This window comes from Triturus cristatus, chromosome 9, assembly GCF_964204655.1.
Source record: "Triturus cristatus chromosome 9, aTriCri1.1, whole genome shotgun sequence".
NCBI lineage: Eukaryota > Metazoa > Chordata > Amphibia > Caudata > Salamandridae > Triturus > Triturus cristatus.
In genome coordinates, this window is record NC_140592.1 from 136,056,483 (window position 1) to 136,078,658 (window position 22,176).

At 42.4% G+C, this 22,176-nt stretch overlaps 1 protein-coding gene across 1 annotated transcript in view; it reads right to left on the minus strand.

Annotated features, from left to right (window-relative positions):
* SFMBT1 (Scm like with four mbt domains 1) overlaps positions 1 to 22,176 on the minus strand; it is a 482,765-nt gene that overhangs the window by 365,083 nt on the left and 95,506 nt on the right. The window contains exon 2 of the mRNA XM_085624542.1: positions 12,487 to 12,633. The gene's annotated coding sequence lies outside the window, so the exon portion shown is untranslated. The remainder of the gene's footprint in view (positions 1 to 12,486; positions 12,634 to 22,176) is intronic.

The following is a 22,176-nucleotide window of genomic DNA, read 5'->3' on the forward strand; positions in this document are numbered from 1 at the left end:
TGAAGCTGAGGACCCTAACTCCACCTTGGTCAATAACTACCTGAGAGGGCCCTCATACTTCGAAAATATTGCTATTGTAAAGCAGACCCTTACATTTGGGGTGAAACTAAGAAAAGTTTTTGTTAGATGGTGTGCTCTTCTTCATACTATTTATGTAGAAGTTTACAAGAAATATTTTTTAGTAATAAAGCTCCAATATTTTGCAGTGTAGTAAATGCCAGGTTCTGAGGGTCACAAAAAGGAGCGCATAGATAGGGGACAGACTTTAGTCACAGTATATATCATTTGTTGGTGGTATTGTCAAACTTTTTTTTATGCACAATTTTGAGTGAAAATTTACTATGAATGTTAATGGTTTTTATGAAGAATTTTAGACATAACCAATGAATTATTAACATTGCACTAAAAACGAATGGATATGTCATTTAGAAGTGTGTTTGCTAATGTGATTTAGTTGTGCCACGTTTTAACGCAGACCCCATTTTTATGCTGTTCATGTGTTCTGTTCACCTTTCTCCTGCTCATTCCCCCCCCCCCCCACAATCCCCCTGTGTGACTTCTCTCCCCACAGTCTTCTCTGAGCACAAGATACTGTAAATAGTTATTTTCCTTAGAGTGCATGCATCGTGAATGAAACTTTCTTCATGTATTAAATGTTGCAACGCCAGAGATTTCTGCAGCAGTTCCAATCTGAGCCTAGTAGAATACACTAACTAATGTGTGGGTCACTGTTTGAAAAATGTTTCATATTATGTGTGTACCTCTGGACAGCAACAGCACAGAATCTGCTGGAGCGTTTCTTAAAAGTGGGTTAGTGTTATGTGGGTTATTGTGACACTTCTACTTCTGATTTGTCCAATACGAGTTATTACTTAACACGCCATGCTGAATTTGCACTCTTTGCTTATCACCTATTCATAAAATGAGAATAAAATTGCCCAGTTTTGGGGGTAACCCAAAAAGTTTTTTTCCTCCTGCGACTGTCCAATTTATTTATTATTTTGATGACTTTAATAACTAAGGATGCGTTCTTTTATGATTTTGCGGCTCATTGGTACTCGGAATAATTCTGGTTTCTTGAGCTTTAACAGCATAAATCATATAGGTTTCTAAACCACTTAATTACGTTTTTGTACTTAAACCTTTTAACTTTTTCCCTGATCTAGAATTCAATTATTGAGTCCCCCCAGTTACTTATTCATTACTCTGCTATACTAATGTTGGGTTTGAAGTTGAGGAGGGTGTTCTTTGTTGCAAGATCAAGGGTGCTGAAGCAGAATTTCTGAAAATAATATTTTGGTGCGTCTAAGATTTTGGAGTTCTTGGCTCGGCTATTCTATTATTTCTAGAAAATGGGGTGAATTGTAATATGTTTTTACCCTTTGAAAAATGCTGATCTTCTGCTGGGATTTAATGTCCATGTCAGAAAGAAAAAAATTATTTCACAACTTTCTCATGGAAATTATTTCAAGTGCTCCCAAAGCTAAAATGAGGACACCTTTTCTATAAGTTCACAAATATCTTCCTTGCACATGTGAAAAATATAAAAGTTTGGGATGTTGAGTAAAACATGTTATAACAGCAGCACCAGTCAGTTAGACGATTTCCCAGTTTTCTACGGCAGAATCACTGCTGAGTTCTTATAAAAAACCTAGAATGCTAACTCCACATTCACAACAAGGTTAGGCACTCCTGAATGCCATGTTGGAGAAATAGGAGCTGTGGAACTGAAATAAATTCCTATTGCAGTAACTGCAGAAAATGAACACACTAAGGGACTTCCTTTTGTCATAGAATGTTGAATTGGGGTCTAGAGGCCTCAAACAAGGACACATTTTCTATACATTCTCAAATATCTTTCTCATCCATGTCAGAAAAAGTCCTGCATGCTGAGTGAAACATGCACTTCAAACACCAGCAGCAGTCTTTCAGCTGATTCATCAAGGTTCCACAGTAGTTTCACCACAGAATTCCACAGAACTACTAGAGTGCTAATGTATTTTCAAGACAAAAAGAGAGGCACTCCTGAACAATTTTTGTTTTGCAAGAACAGGAGCTGTTGAATATGCAGCCTTTCCTATAATAAGCATTGGGGTGTTAATGCAGACACAAACCAGTTACAAATGTAAGGGGAAGTATGGGGGTTCAGCCATTTACGGCATAATAGCTTCCTAAAGAGGCTAAAAATTGCTGAGAGAGAAAGCTGCACGTCCATCATGTGCATTCCACATCTGTTTAGTTTGGCTACTCATCTTCTTTGTCATATAATATATCCTTCATTTAAATATAGTAACATTTTGGTAAACATAGAATGTTTTTTTAAATAAAATGTATAAGAGTACAGTTTTTCTAGCGGTATAGGAAGCCATTTTCAGAGATAACTGTTTTGAAATGAATAGATCCGTGCAGCAATGTGCGCTGAGACTGAATGGTTTGTTGTTTGGTTATTACAATTTTCTTCTTATGTTTTCCCACTTTCTCTTAAAAGGAGATGCCTCTCCATGCATAAATCTCCACTGGCTTGAAATCATTTTTATTGTGAGTTACACATAAGGTAAGGATACACATCACATTTAAAAATACATATTTATTTTCTATATAAAAACAAGTTACTATATATACCCTATACACAATTAGGGAAACGTAGACGGCTACTATGATTTTTGGACCTGTCAATTCTTCTTAATAATGGACGATAATGTCCCAAACATCACGGGACAGGAGACCATTAAGGATGTCTCTGTTTTAACTGGTTTGATTTTGAGAAACACTGCAACATGTACTTTCAATTATATAGTTTTGCCCCTGATAAAGTGACATTAGAATTTGTAAAACTCCCAAAGCACGTGCTGGCCTATTTTCATTGAAATTTCTTACCGTGGAATTAAAAATATAACCAGGTTGTTAACCCTGCTAAAACTATTGTCCTTTGTTAACTTAATAAAACAATCATGCTGAAGAGACGAGCTTTATGAAGAAGATTTCTACGGTGCTAACTTTAAGAATGACTGTGAATGAGATATACACCTTGAACATTGTAAGTTGAGCCTGGGCAGCGCATGCGCTGCTCTGCAAGGCATGCTCTACTCAGGTATGAACTTGGAGCTCCGCCCATCTTTTCTATTGGCTCCTGTTACTGTCCTTTTTAAATGATTCATTAATAGGCTTGTTAGTCCTTCCTTAGTAATGCCTTGTCTGCATTTGTAACCTCCCATAAGGACTGGACCTTATACTTGTGTGGTTACACGGTATATTTATTTAGTTGGTGAGAACTATTTTGTTTCATTATTTTGTCCTATGCCAGGCACGAAGTGCTTCCCTGCAAGGGCCCTGCGCCTTTCGTTCTTTATTTTCCCAGCGCGGTTTTCTTTGAATAGAGCGGCCACGGTCCTTTCTTTATTTATTAAATGTATTTTTTTTCCTTTTCAAGCGCCCCAAGCAGTGCTTTCATTTTAATATCAGCCAGGCACCTTTCTTTACACAAGCCGCGCCTGGAGAAATGGCCGTGGACGACATTAAAGTGAAAGCGTGGCATGGGCCACTTTTACAAAAAAAAGATTTGTTTTTCAACCTGACCCAAAAAATATTGGTCAACTTGACAAAAAATGCCTTTATTTTAGTAAAGGCGCTCCATGCCGCGCTTTCACTTTAATGTCGGCCACGCCAATTACTTTAGACGCGGCTTGTCTAAGGAAAGGGGCGCGGCCAACATTAACACGAAAGCGCTGCATGGGCGCTTTGACAAACAAGCATTTGCAATGCAATAGGTCTCGCATTGATAAGAGTTTTGTAAAGGCTAGACCTATTGCTTTGCAAATGCTTGTTATATACTCTTATTGCCAGGGGCTTGACCAAACTTCAGGTCCATTAAATCTTGAAAAAGCCCCTTTTTACATTCAAGGTCAACTAGTTATCTATATTTTAAAATACTTAGCCTTGCAAGTCAGATAGAACAATGAGGCTACTATTTAGAAACAGAGGCAAATGTCATGAAGTACAATATTTTCCCAGACTCCGAAGAATGTAAATATATAATACAAACAATTGGAAAAGGAATGTTTGCAGGTACTCATTTATTTCAGCAAATTGTAGCAGCAAAGGGAAACGCTTTTATGTACACATTCAGCCTTTAGCACAGGAAAGTGAATGATTCTAAAGCGGTTTTCTCCATCAGAATTCTCCCAGTGCGCACACATTCTACGAGTTAGGGGAACACTCTAGTTCCATAATAGAGTTCTGTGATCTTCACCGCCGGGCTGATACTGTAATCACGCTTGTCTAAGGTATTAGCTATGAAATTTGTGGGTAGGTATTGACCGGCTATTAGCCAATACAAATACAGCATTTTAGTTATGTCCACTGGCCCCATTTACAATTGTTTTTATGTGCTTTGTAAGCGTTTGCATTTTTATGAACCTGAAGCTATTCCGTTTCTTTGATTTTACAAGGATGAGATGTAGTACGCTTTGCCACGTACATTCATCAGGACAGCTAAATATCTTTTTCTAGAAATGTGAATGGACATGTTTTTTTCCCTACAGACAAAAAAGAGATAATCAGATAAATATGCCGTCTGTTTCACTGGTAGTGAGGAGGCTCTGTGGGGACTCCAGATGTCACAGTTGCTGCATGCTTCCACTAGAGGGCCTCATTTAGAGTTTGAGGTTTTGGCAGCACTGTTATAAGCTGGAAGTGCTACCACCCTTCCAACTTGTAGTACCTATGAGGGGAATCCTCTGTGTTACCAATAGCTGAGCATTAGCTGGCTCTGCCATCAGAAATGTCTAGCTGGTGGACCATCCACCAGTGACCTGCCAGGTAACAGTGCGGGTACTGTGGCACACATGTTTCCTTCCTGGAAAAGCTATGACGGCATGGGGGTGCTGGGAAGAAAATGCAAAAACTATCCAGCGTACTGTGAGAGGACTCCCGGTGCATTAGAGACATTTCCGTTTTTAAATCTAGACAGAAACCACACTCTGGAGCAAGAGAACGTGAAGAGAGGGCCAAAAATCACGGTGCCCTACTTGGCATTCACCACCGATGAAAGATGACACTGGCAGATGCGCTTTGGTCACAGAACAACATAAGCATGCAGAGCGATCCCTAGTCTGATTATACAAATATTCCATTCCTAATGATGACCATAGGAATCCCTGGGACATATTATAGGCAGAAACCAAACTGTTGTGTTTGGGTTTTAGTGGACTCCAATTTGGGATCAGAATTGGAAAGTGATGTAAAATGGTTCCCAAAATGTAGATCAGAGTTAATAACAATAGGACACATGTCAAACAGTTAGAGACAGTAATTGGATATTAACCTCTTCAGCGCTGCGCGGATTCCCGCGCGGTGCTGAAAGTTCTGAGCGCGGGCGGGGCCATGACGGAACGGTTCCGTCATAAGCACAGCCCAACCGATGTGCATGACGGAACCGTTCCGTCATCGGCGTCAAAGAGGTTAAGCGTCTCCCTATAACTGAGAGTGAGTTATACACACACATGGCATCTATGGAGCAACCTCACCGAGCGCTCTGGCTCTTTAAAAAACAGTTTAATACACTCAAGAATTTGCATTACTGAAAACATGTCCAGACTGTGCACAATGAATACAATATTGCAGTGAAAAACAAATCACAACCTGAAAGGGTCTGCAATGAATGTAGAATAGTTGGAAATTTAAACTAATAACTCCTTTTCACTATGGTTAATTGGCATGCAAGCTAGATGCATTTAAGCAGTGTATATTAAACCAATGATCTAGTGGTTCAAAAGGAGAAATGTGATCTTTCCCTTAATGAACAAAAATTGTGATGTTTCAAAATTGGAATAAGGCATTTCTTCCCAAGGTTTCAATAACCACGGCAGGAAAACAGGCATAGTGCTTCCAATTGTGTCTACTCGCATGCTAAGACCTTAAGAGCGTTGTTGTGGTGTCATCATTAGGCTCGCTTGAGAAAGGACACATTTTCAAATTCACATAAACAGATCTTAACTTTTGACAACACTCCTGGCTAGATGCAGTCCTCTGCCAAACACTTCCTTGTGGACCAAGTAATGCAAAGCCAGTCTGCACACACTCAAGTTCAATCATGCAAACTAGATGCCAGTATTTCTCCAGAGGAACTAACTGATAGCTCTTTGAAAGTCGCTTAGAAGTCGCAAATTGTTCATGCAAAATCCAAGGTACAAAGTCGTCTTTTAAATCGGACCAGGATAACAAGTGAGCTGGTACCCTGAAAAGACCGGAAATCCACTACTTCCACCCAAATAAAACAGCCATGGCATGAGGCACCCAATTGGTTAGTGGCTTTTAGGCAGCATAATGGTCATAAATTCTGCTTTCCAGGTTACTGCGTGGTGTGACATTAAAGAAATCATGCTAGCCTAGACAAGCAATACTTGCAAATTTCTCCTCAATACATTGGTTCTAAAATACATTTGGTATGGTCAGTAGTACCAAATGTCACCAAGAGTTCAAACAAATGAACAGAACTATTCCCCTGGCAGCCAGTATGCCACGGGAGCCATCGAGCACCTGGTCAGGGCACGTCCAGTGTGGCAGAAAGCTCACATTGTACAGAGCTCAAAACAAATTTTACGAACTGGATTCCCATTATATTTTCTGTGCCATTCCCAAAAAGAGAAGGAGTTTGATAGGTTGACAATTCCTAACTGGAACAAAGGGCGTATTCTTTCACAAGTGGTGGGCCAGATCACAATTTCCATTACTCCAGGACAGATATAGCTAGGAAAAGGATGGGGTCATCTGCTAGAGAAGTTCCAGATCACACTTAAAAATGCACCACCTGAATTACATTGTGCAAATGGATGAGCAAACTGGTACGTATCATCAACAAGGCCAAACACATGATCACACCTGAACACAGTATCAGGGAAATTCAATGATGTGGCCTTCAACATGTGATCACAAATTGAAAACTCCTAGCTGATGTTTTACTCATCTGCAAAGAGAAAACAACAATATTTATATTTGACTGAATAACTAGAATGCATAGGGACACAGAAGGAAAGAAAGATCCATGTCCTGGTAGATCAAACAATATTCCCTTCTGAATATAGATACATTTTGCATACTTAAACCCAGAGTCGGTAGAAAGCCTACAGTTTGTTTATGGGTATTCACCAACTGCTCTCCAGTCACGTCAATCTCCCCCCACGCTGCAAAAGGTTAAAATGTACTCCTGGCAAGGGCAGAAGTAACGTTTTTTCCAAGATTGGGAAAAAGATCTAAGTGTAGGAAAAGGAGGGTGTCCATGAGAAAAAAGATTTTCTTCCTTGAGGCAAAAAAATGAAACAATAACAAATAACTTATTTGTTTCAGCCCGAAGGCCATACAAATGGTGCAAACCAAGAAAGGCATAAAAACACAACACATTTTGTGTGCAAATATTCAAATGTGAAGAAAAGTTCACACACTGATTCCAGCGAGACATTAAAATAAGCTGAGTCCTCTGACTGTAACTCCATTCAGATAGTTAGTTCTGGTCAATCTCCATGCTCAGAAGATAAAAAGGGTCAACTTCTTAAACAAGGGTTCTCAGTCAGTCCTAGGGCATACTGACAATGCATCCCTGCACTTCCTTAGACTGATTTAAAAACAACTGACAAAGGATCTCCCTTCAGAGCCCCAGGCTACCAAGTTTGCACATGCAATTATCACTGCCGATTGTACTGTTTGACCATTGTTTGTATTGGTCAGCACTGGCAAAAGGTGAATTGGCAATACTCAGCAGATGTGTATGTACTTTTGTGCATTTGCTCATGCAACAATTAAATTCACAAGCATTGAGGCCGATTGGATAGAAAACCCCCTACACACGGGGATATTACTTTATTTTGTTAAATGTTGTGGGGAGGGCAGGCATCGGCCGGATACTAACCCCTTAAATGGCATCGCATTCTTTCCGTACTGGAGGACTTAAATCTGCCCCACGGTAAGGCATAGAGCGGACTACACATCAGGAATATGTTTATTAGAATAAAAATTATGGGGAGGGGCAAGCCAACCAGACATCAGGCCTATGCCCCACTCCTAAGGGCCCAAACAGTATCTCTGCCCACTGGGGCCAAAGGTGTCCCCATCAGCATGACAAGCAGAGGAAATTTCGATTTGTTTGGGTGTAGTTTTGACATATGGCCTGGCGGAGAGGGGGCAAATGCCAATTTCCTCCCACTTGCCATGATGAATGGGCGCACTAGTTAGGCTCTGGGTCAGCCAACGACCAGGAATCTTACAAACCCTGGGCAGTTCAGAAACCTACAAACCCAGACAATTCCAGTTTGGTGGGGGTTTCACAGATCCTGCAAAATGTTCTAACTCAGGATGCCCAGCAAATGTCAAAGTTTGGCTAAAACCATGCATTGATATCTGTGAGGGGAAATTCTGGAATCTGATGTGGTCCATGAAATTCCTACCATCAAACATTTGAATACTTCTACAGATATAGATGCTACAACACATGTGTGGCTAGGCCTACTGCCTGCGACAGAAATGTCTTAAACCAGAGACCATCGGAGACCACACTGACTTCAGATGGTCAGCTTTCATCTGTTGCTATCACAGGCCCACCTATACAAGTGGAGTACTGTTTTTATTAGAAAAAGTGCAAGAACGCTGCGTGGTAATCTGTGATTTTACTCAAAGGTAGAGTTTTGCAGGGTATTCGGGGTAAGAAAAATTTGTGGAATCCATGCAAGTCACACCTCCCTGGATTTTTCTAGGTGTTTCGTTTTCAAAATGTATGGGTTTAGTACGTTTTCCGGAAAGCAGTTGAGCCCAGGCCCAAGTTCTGCAGCTATCCACACCACCAATATGGGCATTTTTGTGGCAAAAAAGATTGATGCCTCCACATTGTGTCCTGTGGCATTTCCATTCAAACCTTCCGTTGATGCCATTTAAAAAAAATGTGATTTCTTGCACAGATCTGTTTCTCCATTTACATAGTTCCATCCAAAGAAATACACAAACCCTGGATACCTTTGAATCCCCAACATATGGGGGAAAGGACACAAAACTGGCCTGGATATGTTTTGAGGATACGAAGTTATGACATTTCTGTGCAAAGTGCCCCAAATCACAAAAAATAGCTCAGCATTACAGCGGGAAAAACCTCCGTAAACAAAGGGGTTAAAGATGGGGGCTTTAATTCATGTTGCTTCTAAAAGTTTAACAAGGATTATCAAATGCTACTCCTTTTGTTAAAATATAGATGTACATCAGACATGTTTTCGGAAATGATTTTTACGTGAATTACTTTTTATAAATGCACAATAGATTACTAAAACCTTTCATTCAACATGTACATTTTTTGTCAAGATTATGAAGGTTTTCTTTCAAAAGAAAATGTAGACAAGAAATGTACAACTTGAATGAAATGTCTTCGTGCTTCTGCGTGTATTTTTGCACACCATCATTGGGTATTCTATAAATAGCACAACTTGTTAAACTTTGCAAGCAAGTGTGGGTTTTTATACTGGAACCACGGTCATTAATGCAAACATAGCTTACAGGCCCCTGCATTTCCGGAATGCTCACCACAATAGTAATTTACATTAAAGAATAATTTTTAAAACGTTCAACACTTTATACACATGAAGGCTGATATTGCCTTAGCGGCACACAATCCTCTATCCCACAACCGTACAGCCAGTAGCGGCTCGTGGAGGAGTACGGTGGGCAGTGAGGTGGGGCGGGGGAGGGGCAGGGTGGGGAAATATAAACACCGAAATATAGATGAACGGAGGTAAGTACACATTTAAATTTAATAAAACGAATTTCGTTGCGCGCGCTGCATCGCAAAATGCGATGCAGCGCGTGCAAAGGAATTTGTTTTATTAATTTAAATGTGTACTTACCTCCGTTCATCCATATGCCGGTGTTTACATTTCCCCACCCTGCCCCTCCCCCACTCTGCCTCACTGCCTCACCGAACTCCCTCCACGAGCCGCTACTGCGTACAGCAGTACTTTAATCTGGCAACCACATAGTTTGTGCCACAGGAAGATGGGCCTGGCCTACTTGTGAACCAAAATAAATATGGAAACCTGTGGTCCTTGACCCCAAACAATATGTTCTGAGCATTGGGCTATATGAATTCCACTCCCTTGCTAACGGTAAGTCAGCAAAGTACCCGAGTAAGTTGAGCGCTAACTGTTCAGATCTGTGTGAGTGATCTGAATTCCAATAGGACTGAATATTGGCAAGGTAGACTCAGCCTTTCATCCTTCCAATGTGGTGCACGAGTACCGATTTCAATTAGGGAATAATAATTGTATATAAAAGTGTACTGCATAAAGTGCTTTGGATAAAGCGCTATAAATGTAACATAATAATAAGGGTTATCTGTTCCAGCCAATGTTGATAAGATAAATGAACTTAAAAGATAACAGCTGAGTTAACAAAACATGGCTCACACGAGCAAACAACTCTAGGAATCAGATGCAAGGTTTACGAAAATAAAGGCCTATTAGTGCTCCAGAACACACACTGTGTTACAGGTACATGATGTGTGATCTTGACTACGAATATTATTTCTTCTCGCATATTTCACGGCACGAAACTGTTGTAAAAATATTTTACGGCGACACTAAGCCATTTCCAATGTACTTGAAGGGACTACTTTTCACTACGTTGCAGCATAAAAAGGGATTTTCTTTTCTTTAGACTGCTGACCCAAGCACAGACATGAACAAATGGAACCCACTGGCTGCAGCTTATAACTTGACTCCCTGCAGACCAGGCGATGGGGCTCTGCTCACTGGGCAGGTACAGCATGATGATGAAGATACATCTGTTGGATGCGCACCCGGTGCCCCGGGGCACCGCAGAGGTAGGGCCAAGGTAGGACAATGCACCAACCTCACACTAACAAGGGACGTGAGAGCAGGGCAACGGCGAGTAGTCATCAGAAGGGAGAGAGCGGGAAAGGGTTTATGAATAAACCACACTGGAAGTGGAGCACGAGGCAAAATTGACCATCTAGAGGTTGGGCAGGTAGGTAAGAAGGGGTGGGTTCCACAGGAGTCTCCCCATGAAGGTAAAAGCTATCACAATGAGACATATGAAAACAGAAACAAATAAATGGGGTAAGTACCCCTATTTAAGGAGAATATGTTGTTTGCTTGCTCCAATGGGGCATAAACAGCATGGCATAACAGGGCATGCAGTTTAAGGGCAAGCTGGCTCTTTGTCAGCGTTTACTATTTTTGGCTTCCTGAGCGTCTTTAAAAAAGATACTATAATTCTGCTCTAAACCCATCACTAGACCATCCCATTCACAAAACCGCTTTCTAATTCCAAAGCCAATTCAAGGGTCCGACGTCTCAATACAAGCGAGGCCCTTATCGCCCTGTGGAGTGTCCGTGTAAAGGAACCGATCCTAGTCAGACCTTTAAATCTGGCACAGACCCACAGTGCCTTTTCGTCCCTTTATGAACTTTTCTAACTAATCTCCTTTAACCCTCACCTGAGGGTACAGTAAGTAGCTAATTACACAGTTTACAACTCCCAGGAGGTAGCTGACACCAAGTTTCTCAAGTTTAGAAAGCTCGGCTGCTGGCACCAACGTGTACTTTGTGAGCCTTGGTAACAGACAACACGCCCAATGCACTAAAATTGAACCAGCCAAGCAGCACTTTATCAACAATGACACCACAAACCAACACCATGCAACATTTAACAGAAAACCATTTTAACATGAAACCGCATGCTACATTAGTACAAAAAGTAACTCATAACCAACTATCAATTCTCCCTTGGAACAGTACTATAGACACCTTTTTCTAGGATAGAACACCAACAAAAATGGATCGGTCTCTGTAAGTCCATGTGCACTGCCGAAAGGAGTATACAGTGGTGCAGCAATGCTAGTGCAGGTACCAAGAACATCACCCACATGACCTCTATGCAAGAAGTGCACCTCCACCTTACATTTGAGATCAGATACCTTTGCAAATTCGTAAGCATCCGCATCCCCCGCATGTCATATCTCCACATGAGTTATGTCTAAACGGACCATTTTTGGTACAAAGTTACTAATGTACTGTTACTTCATAGTATCATTGCATTTTAACCTCTTGTTGTTTTATTTAGATTTTATGCATTTTATTTTTAACTTTTTCTAAATTGTATTTTCCTCCGCTTTTGTAAAGGATTTTAATTAATCATACAATAAAGTTGTCTTTGTATCTGTTTTTTGTAACCACCAAATTGAAAATTCGTAAGCATCATGCACAAGGCCACCCACCAGATCCCACCGAATAACTGAGAGACAATTCAATGATGAAGAATCCAATATACCACCCATAGTTCTTGCTAGCTGATATCAGCCACTTCCAGAGAGTGACTGCCCCTCTCCCGCCCAAATGTTTCTGGATAAAGTACACATCATCTCGGTTTCAGGGCAGATGGTCCCCACCTAGTAAACTGACAGATTCACATGGATGCCCCTCAGATTGTACTCACCAAGCGCCGGGTCTGGTGCAAGGTAACTCCAGTCACTGGAGTATTGTTGTCTTCTCGTACTGCATCTCACTCTACAATTATCCTTTGTATTCGTGTTTTCTCCAATATCACTTGCTGGACAGAGCTGTGCTACCCGGCCTGGTACTCCTACAATAAATACAGAAATGAACACCAGTTAAGACAGCAAACAAACAGAAACATGATAAAACAAAGAATGCCTGAGTCCCAAAATTAAGGGGTGACATATGTAACTTTAAGTAGCTCGGAAATAAGTCTGCAGTGCATTTACACACAAGAAGTGATGAATAACCGAGGGGAATGTTTGAGTGTAAGAAGAGGAAGAAAACAAAACAGACACAAAAAAAATAAGGAGAGGAAGTTTTTTTTCATGTTTGGGTCAATTTGAAATCTACCAGCGATGGGTCTCCTGACAGGACATCATTGTGGGAGTTCTGGTGTTGTGCCAGGGCACAATTGTTTTTTGTGTGGGGTGTTTTGTTGGAGACGTTACACAAGGGGAAAAATCCCGAATGTTCTAAATGTTTTTAGCCTATGACTGGCTTTACTGAATGGTATTTTTACTACTACAGCTGTTGTTGGAGTTTTAGAAAATGCTGACATGTTTACTTCTGGACACATCCTAGCGCTTTGCTACATATATCACTTCAGAGGATAAAGATGGTTTGTACCTTAGCATCATGGTAAAGAGAGCCCTATGGTCAGCCAGGACCGAGCTGATCCTGTCAGGGGTATGAATGTAGTGGTCACGTGCCAGGTGTGGGCATGGACCTGGCATTTGATACTGTGAAATAAACAGGTTAGGAAAACTATACCACTGGAACGAAATGCGTTCCTGTTCACAGGTGTGTTATTTTGACTCCCAGCAATTACCACCCAGACATAACTTATTCCTTTAATTAGTTCTCCAGTTCTCTTGAGGCTCTTGCCCAGCACTGGGTTACAGCTCAAGCCATTCTTCGAAATCGCTGTGAGATTGTCACATTTCAAAGAAAAACAAATTAGCGGTAGACACCGGTGGGCCTCAGTTTTCCTAAATTGTTGTACATACGGGAACCAACTCATGGGATGGGCGTCTCTGTCCCTCCAGGCCCCCCGCGGTGACTAATGGCGCCGAGTAACTCTAGCTGTTTTCAGGCCCTCGGTAATTGGGGTGAATACATTCCTTCGATAACTGGGTTTGATTATATTTGCTGTTATTTTGATATCTTAATCCCAAAGGAATAAGGATGGTGTTTGAATGTGAGAAAAATAAAGGCTTTCGAGGTTAGTGACGGGTATGGCCATGAGTCTAGCGCAGTTCACTTTTTTACATGCTTATCCAATTGAAGAATTCTTCCTTCTAATGTCTTTGCGTTTGGGTTCTGCTTTTGTGGATGTCTGTTTAAATGTGCCAATGCTTGGTTTTTGCATACTGCAATGTTCATCCAGTTTTAGGACTTTATTGTCTTTTAATGCCAGGGAAAAGAGAGTGCAAAAACCACCCGGTGGAAATCGGTTACTGTATGGCTGTGAGCAGTTTCTACGCCACTCTGTAATTTTGTCCATCGGTAATCGAGATAAATGTGCACCTGGGTCTGCAGCATGGTATTCCATGTGCCACATTATTAGGGCCACACAAATTACCATTTCCACCGGATTCCAAACATAACACAATACTCAGAATGAGGCAGTTACTGATTTTAGGTTTTTTTTAAAAATAGATTTGTGGCTATACCTGATGAAGGGTCTTGATTGGAGGGTGGCACAAGGCAGGGTGGATCAACAAATGGGGGGTATATGGTTACAAAACTCACTAGGTTTCTTCAAATTCATGAATATACTGCCAAATTGACTTATCACTACGAACTCCCCACATGTTGTAAATTTGCTCTTGCCACTTCTTTTTGCACTTAGTAGGCACCGATACATTTAATTGGAAAGAATACCCAAGAGGAAATAAAATATTCCTTCCCTCAATGAACACTGCTTGTCACCGTGCCAATGCAGGAGACCTATACATTGTAGACAGTAACTCGACTGGTAACAGCGATAGCAAAGGTACAAAGATGAGTCAGTATACTGTTTTATTGTCAAATTATTTTGTTGGTCAGATTGAGGATATTGCTGCCCACAACATACAGGCTGTTTTCTAGTACTGAAAAAGTCTGAGTTTGGTGCTCCGCTCACCTCTACTGTCCAATCATTCTGCATGCCTTAAACCATATGACTCACACTGCAACATAACTGGAACACTACTCTGCAGCCCATGCACGCCAACCAATTCCCCACAGATGGGTCAAACTAACCAGCACTCTTCCCTCCCATGCACGCATGCTCAACAGTGGTTTCTCAATGGAAAGTAACTGCACTACCTGAGCCAAACCAGTGGCAATGATGCTTTGGCACTGATGAAGATCTCCAGCAAGACGAGCCAAACAACTTTAACCAGTACAACGCACATTTGAACATATACACGCAAGCCACAAACTACTAATGATCCAACTCAAACAATGTGAAAAAGGACTTTGATATATGACCAAACTCTTGAGACAAGTACATCTTTGGACAGATATCCTACAGCAACGACAGCCCACACTGTATGACCTCACATATTACATCACTCATTAGATATAAAAAAAACAATATTTCTCAAATTGCAAATGAGAATCTCTGGCAGCAAGGTCTTGATAGGTCATACGCAGTGCATGACGGGGTAGCAAATAATAGTGAATTGACTAACTGGCGGACTGGATTGATTTTTTTTTTTTAATGTTATTTCTTCTCTCTTTTCATCGACTCAGTACAACATCACTTTAACCTTTGGATTTTGCAGTGAAAACAATTATATAAATATAAATATATATATATATATATATATATATTCAATTAAAAAACCATAGGTTTCACACAGGTTATAGTTAGGTGGATATTTCACTCGTAAAAAACCAATGAAATTCCCCCGTTATAGTTAGTTCAGATAACTATAACTCGCACATCCGCAATCCACTGCTCATGACGTCGCATATTACATCACTCATGACATGGTCAGTGGCATCACTCATGACATCACTGATGACATCATCCTTGTGATAGAGTGGCGGTCGCGCGAGTTATAGTTATCTGAACTAACTATAACGGGGGAATTTCATTGGTTTTTTACGAGTGAAATATCCACCTAACTATAACCTGTGTGAAACCTATGGTTTTTTAAGTGAATTTGTACGGGTTTTTAAATGCTAAGTTATGTATTTATTAATTTTGTATTTTTTTTCAAGGCTTTTCACCGTGTGCGCACTTTGGGCGCACGGTGTGCTGCGCGCACCCCGCGATTTAAAAAAAAAAAAAATGTTTTTTTCCCCCTTGACAAAGGCTAGAGAGTCAGGAACTCGATTCCCTGCCCCCTTTTCCACCTTTTTTCCCACTTTCTTTTTCAGTGCGAGAGACAAAATGGCGGCCGACACTTCCTGATTTCGACCGATTCGAATGTTTACCGACATCTAACTACCAATCAGAATTTCGCTCGCGCACGGCACTGTGTGCGCACAGTGCACGCACGGTGCGCGCGTATAGATATTTATATGCTTTTAAATGCTATTTTCTCAGGAAATACTGAACAGATTGACACCAGACCTGCAAAAGGCACTTCCCTGACCTGAGGACTACCTCTCTGCCAAATTTCAAGTAATTCTGTTCAGCCGTTCGGGCTGTACCTTCGACTAAAGGTCCTATGGAAAAATACATGGGGAAAACGCGTTTTGGGACCCCCCTTTTTTCTCGGCGCCCGCTTGACGAATCTCCCCGAGACTTTCAGGGTAGGAGCCGAGCGGAGTGTCCCATTTGTTTTGAAAATTTCGCGAGGATTCGTCAACCGCGCCAAAGTTATTCAAAATAGAATTTTGAGATTCCTATGGAAACACGATCCTAACTATAACTATCTACTGGCGACCTCCAGTAGATAATTAATTATATATATATATATATATATATATATATATATATATATATATATATATATATATATATATATATATATATAGTTTGACTGAAAAAAAACTGGTTGAAGTGGCGTTATATTTAGGTGAAAATATCTGGTGAAATTTGACATTTTAAACTCTAAAAACCACTGAACTCACCAGTTATAGTCAACTGAAGAGGCTAAAACTTGCACCCTGCAATGCACAGTATTCTTATCAATGATGTAATTTCAGATGTCGCTTTGATGTTATTAATGATGTTATGAATGATGTAATATGTGAGGTTATAAACAGTTCCGGGAGTAAGCGCAACTCCAATTAACTGTAACTGGTGAATTTCTGTGGTGTTTAGAGTTTAAAATGTAACGTTCAAATTGACATTTTTACCTAGTATTAACATTTTAACCTTTGTTTTTGTAATGTAAAGTAGGATATTATTAACATACTTAACTATAACATCCCTTTTAAACATAAAAAATGACAAAAATTCACCATTTATATACAATAACTCGTGCCCTTGTCATGCTCTGCTAATTCCCCACATATATTACATTACACGACATCTTCTATGACATAATTGATATTATCACTGCAACCATTGCAATGAAATAATTGATGAGAAAACTGTGCATGGCGAGGGCACAAGTTATAGTTACCTCAGGCACGAGATACAGTTACTTGAGATAACTATAACGGCTGAATTTCAGTGTGTTGTTGTCCATTAGAAGCAGCATGTTTTAACTGACATTTTCACCTCACTATAATGTCACTTTAATCTTTGAATTTTGAGTGAATAACTAACACACACCTCACACACACACATATATATATATATATTTTTTTTTTTTCACTGAAAAAACCATAGGTTTCAGGGGCGTTATAGTTAGCTGGACATTTCCCTCGTACAAAACCCTAGAAATTCCCCTGTTATAGTTAGTTCAGCTAACTATAACTCGCGCCCCTGCAATGCACTGCTGATGACGTCACATATTACATCACTCATGACATGGTCAGTGACATCACTGATGACATCTGAAATGACATCACTGATGACGTCATCCAGTGAGTGTGTGTTTAATATATATATAGGGAAAAACCTATGGAAGAATGAGTGGGTGTATAAGTGTGTGAATGGATGATTTAGTAGGTGCGTGAATGACTGTATAAGTGAGTCATTAAACGTATCTTACTGCAGACTAGTGACTAAACTGTGTGAATGTTTGTGTCTGTCTGTCTGTTGGTGTATAAGCGGCTGCATGGTTTTGTGAATAGCTATATGAGTGTCTCTATGGGTTATTGATTGGTTGTCTGAGTATCTGTTTGGGTGCCTGAATGTTTATGTGGGTGGGGTGTGTGTGACTCTGTGCATACATGTGTGTGGGTGCTTCTATGGGTGCATGGTTTTAAGAGTGCATCTGTGATGGACTGTATGGTTGGGTGAGTATATGTATGGGTGTGTTAGTGATTGAATGTATATCTCAGTGGTACATGTGTGAGTAACTACATATGTGAAAGGAAACGCGTTACTTACCTGTAACAGCAGTTATCCAGTATTGGTGTCTTTCATAGATTCACATGCCTGAATCATTCCCCGTCGTCGAGACGGGAGCCTCCGGTACATAAAAAAGTAATGTCCTATAGACATACATAGAGAAAAATAGGCCTAAGGGCCTCCCCTTAGTAGCCTATCCTAGTCCTTATGTAAAAAGGACCAAACTCTTAGAGCCAGCCAATCAGCTGTCGCCTCCCTCTAGAACCTTCCTGGCAGGAGCCTCAGTCCCTCAGATTTTCGTACGCACCAAGCTAGGTAGGCGTAATATAGTTAGAGAGAGACGTGAGTCCTTCCAGGGGAGGCGGGAGGGTTGCATGTGAATCTATGAAAGACACCAATACTGGATAACTGCTGTTACAGGTAAGTAACGCGTTTCTTATCCAGTATTAGGGGTGTCTTTCATAGATTCACATGCCTGAATCAGAGTAGTTAGCAATACATTATGCACATTTCTGATGTAACATGCCATATAGTTATTTTAGATAATACACATTACCATATCAGTTTGAAACATTGGCATACGTCAAAACAGTAAATCAGCAAAGAATGTGCATACCAGGATGGCGGGATGTTGGAAGGCTCACCTCACTGGAATAGATGGCGAAGCACCGCCTGGCCCACTGCCGCATCCTTCATAAGTTCGGCATCTAGGCAGTAGTGTCTGGAGAAGGTGTGCGGTGACTTCCACGTCGCCGCTCTACAGATGTCCAAAATCGGCACTCCAGCGAACAGCGCTGCTGATGTGGACATCGCTCTGGTGGAGTGCGCTTCCACCCTGTCTCTTAAAGGCCGTCCGGCCCCGTCATGGCAGAATGCTATCGCTGAGGAGATCCACCGTGGGATGCTCTGTTTTGTTAGAGGCATACCCAACCTTGGCCTACTGTAGGCCACAAATAGCTGTGATGACTTCCTGAAGCTCTTTGTTTTGTCTATGTAAAACTTAAGACACCTTTTGAGGTCCAGAGAGTGGAGCGTCCTTTCTGCTGCCGTGGTAGGGTTTGCAAAGAAGGAACGTAGAACCACCGGCTCGTTGAGGTGAAAGTCTGAAGGTACTTTCGGTATGAACTTGGGATTTGTCCTCAGCACCACCCTGTCCTGTTTGAACTGCATGAAGGGTTCCTGAATGGAGAGAGCTTGTAGCTCGCTGACTCTCCTGGCAGATGTTAGAGCGAGCAACAGAGCCGTTTTCCATGAGATGTACTTGATGGAAGCTCGATGAATGGGCTCAAAAGGGTGCTTCATGAGTTGGTTAAGGACCAAGTTGAGGTGCCACGTCGGTGGGACCCGTCTAGGTCTTGGGAAGGACCTATATAGTCCCTTGAGGAACTGTTTGATAAGCCTACTGGACCAGAGAGACGGGCCTTTGTAAGTCCTGGTAAAACGTGAAATGGCCGCCAGATGCACCTTTATGGATGCATGCGCCAATCCCGACTGTGCCAAGTGTAGTAGATATGGCAATATCTGTTCAGGTGTGATATGGAGTGGTCTCAGGCCTTTCTCTAAACACCATTCGCAGAAGCGTTTCCACTTGAGAGAGTAGGTTTTGTTGGTACTGTCCGCCCTCGCTTTTGCTAGCACGTCCCTGCAATCCTGCGGGATGTTTAAATGACAGAACTCTCTGTGCTCAGGAGCCAGGCCGATAACCTGAGCGATTGCAGGTTCGGGAATGGCACCTGCCCATTGGACATTGTCAGCAGGTTCGGGTGCTGTTTCAGACAAATCGGTGTCCTGATGGAGAGGCGATGAAGGTCCGAGAACCAGTGCTGCCTGGGCCAGAACGGGGCAATTAGGATCAGGGTACAAGGCTCCGCCTTCATCTTCCTGAGGACCCTGGAAATCATCGGGAACGGCGGAAAAGCGTACGCAAATACGCTGAACCAGCCTATGGAAAAGGCATTTCCGAGCGACCTTGGTTGGGGATGCCAGCTTGCGTAGCTTGGGCATTTGGCGTTCTCCCTGGTGGCGAACAGGTCGATTCCTGGGACTCCCCATTCTGAGAATATGTGCGTTAGCGAATTCTCGTCGAGCTCCCATTCGTGGGAGAGGGATTTCTGTCTGCTTAGGGCGTCTGCAATGGTGTTGTCCTTGCCCGGGACATAGTCCGCTCTGAGAGTGATCCCATGGAGAACAAGCCAGTTCCAGATCTTTTGCGAGTCGCATGATAGAGTGAGCGAACGCGTTCCTCCCTGTTTGTTTAGATAGTGCATCGTCGTGGTGTTGTCCGTTCTGACTAGCACCTGGGAGTTCTGGATGCGTGGTAAAAAGGCTTGCAGCGCTAGATACACAGCCCTCAACTCCAGAAGATTGATATGGAGATGTTGCTCCTGATCTGACCATTTGCCACTTACTCGGAGGTCCTGAAGGACAGCTCCCCAGCCCGCCAGAGATGCATCGGTGGTGATCACCAGTGGCGCTGCTGGAAGCAGGAACGGCAGTCCCATAGACAGATTCCTGTAATCTTTCCACCATTGGAGGCTCTTGGATATTCGCGGTGTTATCCTCACAATGTCTTCGAACGAACCCGTACTCTGAGTCCACTGGTTCGTGAGGGCTTCTTGCAATGGACGCATCCGAAGCCTGCAGTGAGGGATGAGGAGTATACAAGAAGACATCATTCCTAGGAGTGATTTGAAGGTGCGAACTCTTAGGGACTTCCTTGATGCCACCGCCGTGGCCAGAGATATTATCTTGTTTTTTCTTTCTTCTGAAGGAAATGCCCTTGCGCATTCCGTATTCAAGGTCGCCCCGAGGAAGGTGATGTTTCTTGTTGGGGACATATAGGATTTCTGAAGATTGAGAGTCAATCCTAGATGTTGGAAAAGATTGGTACAGGCGTTGGAGGATTTGGTTGCGCCGGCAGCTGTGGGTGCCTTTACCAGCCAGTCGTCGAGGTAGGGGAAGACTTGGTGACCCATTTGATGCAGGAAAGCTGCCACAGGAGAAAGGCACTTGGTGAAAATCCGCGGAGCGGATTTGAGGCCAAACGGCAGGACCTTAAATTGGTAGTGCTGTCCTGCCACCTCGAAATGTAGAAACTTTCTGTGCCCCCTGAGTATCGGGATGTGATAGTAGGCATCCTGAAGATCCAAGGATGTCATGAAATCTCCTTTTTCTAGAATGCCTAGTATTTCTTGGAGCGTCACCATCCTGAACGACTGACTCTTCAGGAAAGAGTTGAGTGCCCTGAGATCTAGAATGGGCCTCCACTTCTTTTCTTTCTTGCGTATCAGAAAGAAGCGGGAATAGAATCCTTTCTCCCTCTGAGCCGATGGAACCCGCTCGATCGCTCCTTTCTTCAGCATCTCCGATATTTCCCGGAGTAGCAGTCGCAGATGTTTGTGTGGGAACCTGCGGGGAGGGGTTGCAGGTGGGATGGTGGTAAATTCTAGGGAATGGCCGAATCTTAGTAGTTGGAGTACCCAGCGATCCGTGGTGATGAGGCGCCAATTTTCCAGGAAATGGGTCAATTTTCCTCCAATCTTTGATGATGGAGATAGTAGCTGGACTGGCTGGAGTAACTGGTCACTGGCTTCCGCCGGTGCCCCTCTTCTGGTTCTTACCCCTGAAGTTAGATCTTCCATAAGAAGACTGCCGACCTTGTTGCTGCTTCTGCTGGTACTGGGTCTTATTCTGGAAGGAATACGAGGACCTATTCTGGTAGGATCCTCTGTAGGAGGACTGGCCTCTAGATTTGTTGCCCCGAAAGGACTGATTCCTTGCTTGCAAGGTTCCAAGCGCTCTAGCCGTGTCAGTGTCCTTCTTGATAGCTTGGAGCGCCTCGTCAATTTTATCTCCGAAAAGATGTTGTCCGTCGAAGGGCATGTCCAGCACCTTCATCTGCACTTCCTGCCTGAACGATGTTGCCTTCAGCCATCCCTGCCGGCGCAGGACTGCAGCCCCAGCCAGTTGACGAAAGCCTGTCATGGCCACATCTATGGCACAATCAATGATCTCAGCCGCCGAGGTTTGGCCCTCAGAAAGTAGTGCCTTGACCTCCTCCTGAACTGCGCTTGGCAGCTCCGCTAAATATGGGGCTATATCCTCCCAAAGTTGGCGGTTATAACGCCCTAACAGGGCTATGGAGTTGGCCACCTTGATGGTCATTGCCGAAGTGGTCGAAAACCTTTTGCCAATTGTGTCCAATTTTCTGCCCTCCTTGTCCGG